Here is a 9222-nt window from a genome sequence, read left to right as displayed (position 1 = left end):
CACTGGCTGCCCACTTATGTCAGTAGGAGTTCTGCATTAGCACAGACTGCAGGATTGGATCCATAGGGATGATTCAGTGTACACTCCGTGAGAGTCCTGGCTTAAGTGTTAACATGCACCCTACATCTTTCCCCAGCCAGCAGCAGATCTAGTTAGCAGGTGAGAGCAGTCAGCTAGATGGTTATTGTCTGGCCACCAAGAATTTAGTAGGAATCAGAATGGCACATCTGTTCTGATCAATTGCCTATGGCTGAACTTATTCTATGCCTCAATGTGTTACGGTATTATAGGCCAACTATAGAGCTCTTGCCTGTGGTCATAAGGGACACATTCACCTGGAACAAATGGAAATGTAGACCCTGAATTCTATTTAAAAAAAGCACCCCATATCACACCTATTTTAAACGTGATTGGCAGCTATATCTGCTTGTAAGATCTAGTGCTTATAATAGGAGTCTGGGAGCTATCATTCCTGGGTTCTGTTTTCAGCTCCGCTACAAACTGGTTTTGTGCCCTGGGGCAAGTCCCCTAGCCCTAGTTTTGTGCTTCAGTTTCCACACATGCCATGTGGGGATAAAATACCTGTCTAAGAGCTGCATTGTAGTGGATAATGCTTGTAAAGGATTTTGAGAGCCTGAAATGAAAGGTGCTTGAGAAGGGTAGAGTTTTCTTCCCATTTATATTGGTGAGGTTGTGGGGCGGATGATAGGTGAATATGAGATGTGAGCTAGAAACAATGAAAATGGCTTATTTGGGACACTTGAGGAGTTTCGCAGAAAACCCACCTCCTCTGATTGTATTTTTGTTCCTGGTGTCTTTTCTGGAAGAGAACAATCCCAGTACCTATGTTCTGGCTACACGTTTGACTTCTGATGTGAATGTACTTGGGAGCATGTACAAACATAGCCTGGTACAGAAATGCTTCATGAGCTAAGCAAATCCCCTGTGGTCCTTTCTTGTATCCAGGATACTTAGTTGTTGGATAACCTGAACAGAGCATCATCTGAAAGACGTGAGTTAAATCAGCCTTGCCAGGGAGGTTCTCATGGGTGTAAATGGCTTACTGGCTTTTTCAGAGCAGGGCAGACTGACCAGCTAACCTGATGGAAATACCCATTTGTATGTTTTAAAAACAGTCTTGAGCCAAAGCCCATGGAAGCCAATGGGAAGGCTCAAGCTGATTTTAATGGGCTTTGGAATAGGCCGTAGGCCCCAATCTTGGAACACTTATGCTATATGCTTAATAGAGCGTAAGTTTGTAGGAGTGGTGCCTGAGAGGAAAATCCCAGACTGGCTTCTAATGGGGCTCACAGCCCTTATGACCAATCATTTTATCATGTATGCCAAGATTCAGATAATCAGTCCCAGGTGTGAGGATCTAAGCTGGTTGCTAAAGGGAGCAAAAGTGGACTTTTTCTCCGCACCCTATGTACATGGTAGAATTGACTGACTTATGAGGATTATTCCGTCTTCCTCTGCAATATCATAGGTTGGCCTCTGGCTTAGGACAGATACCAATCTAGATGGACCACTGGACTGACTTTGTGTTGCTATTCATGATCCTGTGAGCCCTGTTCTGCCATACTGATCAGTGATGTGTTTGCATTTTAAGGTATGATTGGTATTGTCAGGAGCAGCATTCTAATCAACGGCAAAGGCTTTGCATTGCTCAGAAACGACTAGTTGGCGGTCTGTTGCTCCCAGTGCAGGCTTTCCAGCTGTGCCGTCTCTGTCGCCTCTCAGATGGCTGCATGGCTTTCTGTACTGTAACTGCTGCTCAATGGCATTTGACCTAAGTCAGCATCCTCATGGGACCAGGTGGCCAATCAGTCAAGGGTCCTTCTGACCCGTTACTGATCAGTGTTGGGGGGGGTGTACGTGTATATCTCAGTCACATTTAAAAAGAGAATGATTGATGCATTTTTAAGAAATAAGGCAGTGACCCATCTCCTTGCTTACACACAATGCTGCAGTATGCTGCAAAGATACTGTACATATAGGAGGTCTGATTCTCAACAACCTTTTACTGGGGATAGTCACTTACACCTATGTAAGGTGAGTGTCTATCACTAACTTTTCACACTCACCTTGCACAGGTGTAGATGATTACAGAAGGTGTAGAGAAGCGGAGAATCAGGCCAGGGGGCTTCCATATGCTCATTTCTTCGGTGTGCTTCTTGCACATTGGCCCAGATCTTGCCTGCTTGCTCCTGCAAGAATACATTGCATATAAATAACTTCTGTGCTGAGGAACAGACCCTTGAGGATATGTCTACACTGCAGCTGGCAGGTTTGATACCCAGCATGGGTAGACAGACTTGTGCTAGCGAGCTAAAAATAATAGTGTGGATTTTTCAGCACTGGCAGCCACTTGGGCTAGTCACCTCAGTCCAAGCCAACCCGGTATCCTGGGTCCAAGTTTGGGTGGCCCACCCAGCCCCCTGGGTCTAAGTTTGAATGGCTAGTCTGATCTTCCACCAGTGCTGCAATGTCCACACTGCTATTTTTAGCATGGTAGCTTGAGCCTGTTGCCCTGCTCTGGGAATCACAACTCTCGCTGTCGTGTAGACAGCCCCTGAGACGGGAACGTCTGAAATAGAATTCCCAGTCGTGAACAACCCATTGCGAAAAGCTAAAGGATTTGGAGCTGTGCAGAGTACAGTAATTGCACTGGAATCTCCAGAAGTGTATTCTAGCCTTGGATTAATAGTTCCTAGCAAGGTACATGACTCAGTCACGTAGATGTTTTCACAGCCTTGGAATAATTATATTGTTTGCCTAGTTTATTTCTTTCCAGCTGTAGTTAGTTTAACCTAAGAGATGGAGTTCACATAGATTGCTACATCCCTCTGGTTCAGGCACTTCAGCAAAACATTTATTTCTGGTATCCTGTACTTAGCTATAGATTGCTTCAGGGAGATCCTTATTGCCTGAAATGCTAAAGAAGGGCAAAATGTTATTTTCACAGAGTTAGATTGAAAACATCAAATACTCTTGCTGGAAGGTAGGACTACTTTTATTCTTAGAATCTAGAATAACACACACAAACCCCAAAACCAGAGATAAACAAAGTTGGCTGCTCCCTGAAACAGAAGCACCGCTTATCCCACCTTCCTCTAGGTTGGCTGGCTGCAGAGCTGATTGCTGCTAGTCCCAGATCACGCTGCACGCTTCCCTTCAGAGCCCCCGCTTGCAAGCAGGACCAGGAAAGCCCCTGACAGTTAGAAGTGATCACAGTTTTAATTACACCACTAATATGTGCCCCGAGAGGTCTTGCATATATCTGTCGCAACACAAAGTTCAGATGTTTGTGGAAACGTGCCTGCCGCTCGAATGGTGGGCAAAATCAGTAGCATGATGATGTCCACTGGAACAAACTATGCAGGAAGTTCCAGCACTAGCTTTTGGGCTCAAAAAAGGTCCTAAATTCAGGTATTGTTAATTGTTATAGGGCCAGATCCAAAGCCCAAACAGGGCCCAGCTGGATGTAAGTGTAGACCTGTTTTATGCACAGTTATCATTATTTCACCAGTAGGGCTGCTTGAAAAATTTCCAGCAAAACCACCTGCGTTTCAGTGGAAAATTGGGGTTTAGCTAAACAAAAATTTGTGGTAAATTTCTGTGCATTTTTATTTATTTATTTATTTCAACAAAAAATTGAAAACTCAAAACTTTTTTTTTTCCCCAAAAAAGTTGAAAATTTCTCCCCACACACTCATTTTCCACCCAACTCTATTGGCCAGCCACTTAGAGCGGGCATATCTAGGGTGGAGCCATGGTAGTTACTTGACAGTTTGCAACCATGCTATATAACCATTTTGGACAGGAAGTGAAGAATAAGCATGTCCAATTGAAACTGGATCAGAGAAGCTGGAAATGATGGATCTACAAAATATATATATATAATACAGTGGTGAGCTGGAGCCGGTTCACACCGGTTGTTAAATTTAGAAGCCCGCAAGGGACAACCGGTTCTAAAAGGGCTTCTAAATTTAACAACTGGCTAAAATTGGCGCCTTAGGGATTGGAGCATCCACAGGGAAAATTTGGTGGGTGCAGAGCACCCACCAGCAGCTCCCCTCCCCACCCCGCGCCCGGCCCCAGCTCACCTCCGCTCCTCCTCCCCTGAACACGCCGCCCCGCTCTGCTTCTCCACCCTGCCCCCGGTTTCCTGCAAATCAGCTGTTCGCACAGGAAGCCTGGGAGTGCTGAGAAGCAGGCGCTGGCTTCGCACTCAGGCCCAAGGAGGCAGAGCGGAAGTGAGCTGGGGCGGGGGGCCACGAGGAGGGCTGCCTGCGCTGCAGCAGGTAATCCGGGGGGCGCACAGGGGAATCGCTCCCCAGCTCACCTCCACCTCCCTGGGCCTGAGTGCAAAACTGCCACTTGCTTCTCAGCCCTCCCCGGCTTCCTGTGCGAACAGCTGATTCGCGGGAAGCCAGGGCGGGTGGGCAAAGAAGGAGGGCAGAGCTGCGCGTTCAGGGGAGGAGGCAGAGCGGAGGTGAGCTGGGGCCGGGTGCAGGGTGGGGAGCTGCCGGTGGGGGCTCTCCAGCCCCGGAGAACCCACGGAGTCGGCCCCTAAGGTGGCACTTTTGATGTGATCAGTGGGGGGAGCGGCCACTCCCCCTACTCCCCCCCTAGCTACGCTACCCCGCCCGTAGGAGCCAGAGGGACCTGCCAGATGCTTCCTGGGAGCTGCCCCAGGTAAGCACCGCCGGGACTCCCCACCTCACCCCCCCGGCAGGTCCCTCTGGCTCTTAGGGGCAGGGCGGGGTGGGACACCCCCTACGGTGGCCCACGAGACCCTCCTGCCCGGTTCTGGGGACAGTCAGGGGACAGGGGAGGGAGGTGGATGGGACAGGGGTCCTGGGAGGGGGGGCGTCAAGGAACGCGAGGGGTTGGATGGGGCAGGAGTCCCGGGGGCCGGGGGTGGGCCATGACCCCCTTGTGGGGTGAGGAGGGAACCGGTTATTAAGATTTTGGCAGCTCATCACTGTGTGTGTGTGTGTATATATGTGTGTGTATATATTTAACCATTTTGAAATGTCCTAGCAATCTTGGAGTCCTTTCCTTTCACAGAAGTGTTACTGTGACCCTTGGAGGAGAAGAATGCAGAGGAACATGTTCATCTCTTAGTTATGTGATAGAGGTTGTGGAGCTGCGGGCAGGCATTTGGCATTGTGGAGAGCTGCCATGAGGGAGTGTCTGTTGGGTGGCTGTCTTTTTGAACTGAATTTCTCTTCTTCCATTGTTGCCTGTCGTGAGCAAGCTAAATCTGGGGTTGGAAGCTGCCAACAAAAGCAAACACATGCATTTGTGTCTTATGTCTGAGTGCTTTTGTTTCTAAGAAGCTAATGTGGTGTTCATCCCACCCCCACACGCTCCCAGGAAAATAGGTTCTTAAAATTTCAGAAGAGAACGTGTGTGTGGGCTGGTGGGGGGGATGAATCCAGAGGAATTGAAAGGATCAGAATAAGCAGCTGTTTTGTGTCAGCCAAAAAGCTAATGGAATAGAGATCAACTGTTTGGTTTTATCTTAGAAGTCAGATCTGCATTTGAAAGAAGACTTCAACCTACTAAAAATCTGTGTTTTTGGCTGCACTGGGCTGCTGTGTTACTTCTTACTCAGGCCAAATGTTGCATTCCTTTCAAAAAAACAATGCCTGGAATGAATCAGCAACATAATATCCCGTCTATGGAAGTCTAGTTTGGTTTGTTCATCAGATGTTTTGAATAAAAACACACCATAATCTTTTTTTCTCTCGTTCTATAAATAGACCCAGGAGGGTTTTGAGGTAAACCAGCTCTTTTTGTTGTGAGCCAAGATAAGAGTAGGTGGTAATTAATTAAAGCTACTGGCTGGCACCTTCAAATAAGCCTCTTCATGCCTCAGCACTGATTCCTCAGACTCGGACGGTGGGTTTGCAATAAAGCAGTGCACAGTATTAAGCATTTGGCCGACATTGTAGTAATGGTGAACTTACTGGGGTATTTTATTCTGATTTCCCACAGTACCACATAATGGCCATGCTATTTTAACAAAAAATCAGCAGTAGGTTACATTAACTGTAAGCTATATTTTTCTCCATCTCACAGAAATGCCTGCTCAAGTTAGGCATTCCAGGTCTGCATTTTCCCTGGGTCTTGGATCCATTTGGTTCAGCCTAAATTCAGCTCCGAAGTTGGAATCTGGTTCTAGATCCACTTCCGCACAGTGTTGATGATTTTGGATCCAGGGTTTGGTTTTGGTTCACTTGTTATAAAAAGGACATTTCGATATTTTACATGTGACAAAAGACACTTGGGAAAAAACCCTTTACAAATTCAATGGGTTGGATTTTCCAAAACATTGCACACTTAATTTGTGTACTTGATTCCCATAACTGTAAGCACCAGTTTGGTATCTGTGTGCAAATGACCAGTTTTTATCTAATCCTGCAGCATGTGTACATAGGATTGCATGCATACAGTTTTGAAACCCTGGCCATAAACTGTTTTTACACCAGGGAAGAAAAACTAAAGGCCCTTTGCTCCCACTCACTTCCCAAGCCAACAGACCCATTGGCGCCCCGCTCTGCCCCTGCCCCCGCTCCCGCTCCAACTCCGCTCCCTCCTTGCCCCTTTTTAGAGCTCCTTCCCCAAATCCCCACCCCGGCCCTGCCTCCTCCCTTGAGCGCCCCAGATTCCTGCTCCTCCCCCCTCCCTCCCGGAGCTTGCTATGCGCTGGGAGGTAGGCAGAGGAGTGGGGATGCGGCGTGGTCAGGGGAGGAGGTGAGGTGGGCAGGGAGGGGAGCTTTGCTGCCGGTGGTTACAGAGCACCCACTAATTTTCCCCTGTGGGTGCTTCAGCCCCGGAGCACCCACAGCGTCGTGCCTATGAACACGCTGTCTGAGGTTGTATGACTGATGCTAATCTTGGAGCTGACATTGACCCACTGCTGCTGAGGAGCATTTGACACACTGCTGCTGAGCCCATGAGTTGTTTTTCAAGTTCATTTTCTCCCAGCAAGAATCAAGCTGGGCACTGGAGAATTAATTCATTTACACCTGAGGTAGGACAGTGTCATTGAAACATCTTTGTCTGTATTCTGTACTGAAGCAACCTGGAATATCCTCTCTCCTTCCCCACCACACCTGTCACATCTGGTAGCAAGTAGGGTCTTGTCCTAGTTTTCCATGGTTGTTAAGTCACGTATGCTTTGGAATTAACTTGAAGTAATCATGCCCTTGGGGAAGAACAAAACATAATCTTACCTTCTTGGCATGTACTGGGCCTGGAAGCTACTGAGGGACACAACCACTTCCTTAGTGAAGTAATGGTTTGTGTTTACTTTCTTTTATTTAAACATACTTTGAGCTTGCTAATTTGGCAACACCACATGCGACAGGGAGGATTCATTACACCAGTGGCTCTCAACCTTTCCAGACTGCTGTACCCCTTTCAGGAGTCTGATTTGTCTTGCGTACCCCCAAGTTTCTTCTCATTTAAAAACTACAGTACTTGCTTACAAAATCAGACCTAGAAATACAAGAGTGTCACAGCACACTACTACTGAAAAATTGCTTATGTTGCCATTTTTATCATATAATTATAAAATAAATCAATTGGAATGTAAATATTATACTTACATTTCAGTGTATAGTCTATAGAGCAGTATAAACAAGTCATTGTCTGTAATGAAATGTTAGTTTGTACTGACTTCGCTGGTGCTTTTTATGTAGCCCATTGTAAAACTAGGCAAATATCTAGATGAATTGATGTACCCGCTGGAAGACCTTGGTTGAGAACCACAGCATTAGGCAATGTTTGTAAAGCACTCTGAACATCATGAGCAGCACTAGAGAAATGCTGGGTATGATTAGCAGTGGGGTAGTATTAACTTTAATTCTGCAATTCCACTTTTCATTCTAGGGCCCCTCTCTCTCTTTCTCTCCAGGGACTCAAAAGCACTTTTGCAAACATTAACTAGGCTCACTGCTTGGGCTGGCCAAAAAATTGCTGTCAGAATTGTTTTGGGTTTTTTTTATGGAAAATTGGGGTTTTGGGAAAATGAAAATGTTGGTTGCAAGTGTCTAATTTCTGCAGAAAATCTTGATTTTTTTTTCCTGTCAAAGAAGATGAAACATTTTGATTTTTTCTTCAAAAAAACACATTTTTTTTGGTGTGCAGCAGAAACGAGACCCTTTTCCCAACCAGCTGTACTCCCACCCCGCCTGGGAGGGAAGTGCGGAGTACAGAGAAGTTATCAATCGCTGAAACGCAGCCACTTCTGCGGTGGAAACCAGCCAATGTTGAAAGCACATGCACAGCTCCATGGGAATCTGGGGCTCCTGAGCCCGCCTCCGGTTGTATTTGACAGAATGTAACCATGTGAGTCTGAGTCCGGTTGACACTACACATTTGTGTTGGTATAACTACATCACCCAGCTGCCACCCCCACCGTTTCCTGGGACCCCAGGCCTTCGATGTGCTGATCCTGAGAGATGTCCTGACCAGAGAAGGGCAAAGAGAGGGACCCAGATGAAACTGCCACCTCTGCTGGCTCCAGCTGAATCCCAAACCCTACCTGGGGTGAAACGGGATCAGATTTTAACAACAGCTGCTCCAGCCCCTCTCTACTAACTTCTCTTTTTCTGCAAAAGGAGGTGGTAGCATCTCTGATACTATCTAAGACAGAGGGGGGCAAACTACGGCCCGTGGGCCATATCCAGCCTGTGGGACTGTCCTGCCCAGCCCTGGAGCTCCGAGCCGGGGAGGCTCGCTTCCCTCCCCCGCCGTCTCCCCTCCCCTGCAGTCTCAGTGTGCTGCGCCACCAGTGCTCTGGGCGGTGAGCTCCTGCCGGGCAGCGAGGCAGTGTGGCTGGCTCCAGGCGGGCAACAGGGGGCCCCAGGGCCCGGCACCCGGGCAGCTCAGCACAGGTGCATCCCCTGTGGGAGGGGGCTGCACTGCGGAGGCGGGGGACAGCAGGGAGGGAGGCTCACCTGCAGCCTCAGGGGAGCAGGCAGGTGGTGCGGGTGGCGGGAGCACGGGAAACACAGGCGGAGGACTCAGGAGGAGCACCGGGCGGCCGCGCAGCCGGCCGGAGAGAAGGGGCGCTCTGAAGGGGAAACCGCTGCTTCTCCCCAGCGGTGTGGCTGCCCTTGCTCCTCCCGAGTCCTTCGCCCGTGTTCACAGTGCCGCATTCCGAAAGGGGCGTGGGGGGGGGGGTTGGATAGGGGGTGGGGT

Source organism: Eretmochelys imbricata, chromosome 7 (assembly GCF_965152235.1).
Source record: "Eretmochelys imbricata isolate rEreImb1 chromosome 7, rEreImb1.hap1, whole genome shotgun sequence".
In the NCBI taxonomy this organism is placed as follows: domain Eukaryota; kingdom Metazoa; phylum Chordata; order Testudines; family Cheloniidae; genus Eretmochelys; species Eretmochelys imbricata.
Note: the sequence above shows the minus strand (reverse complement) of the source record.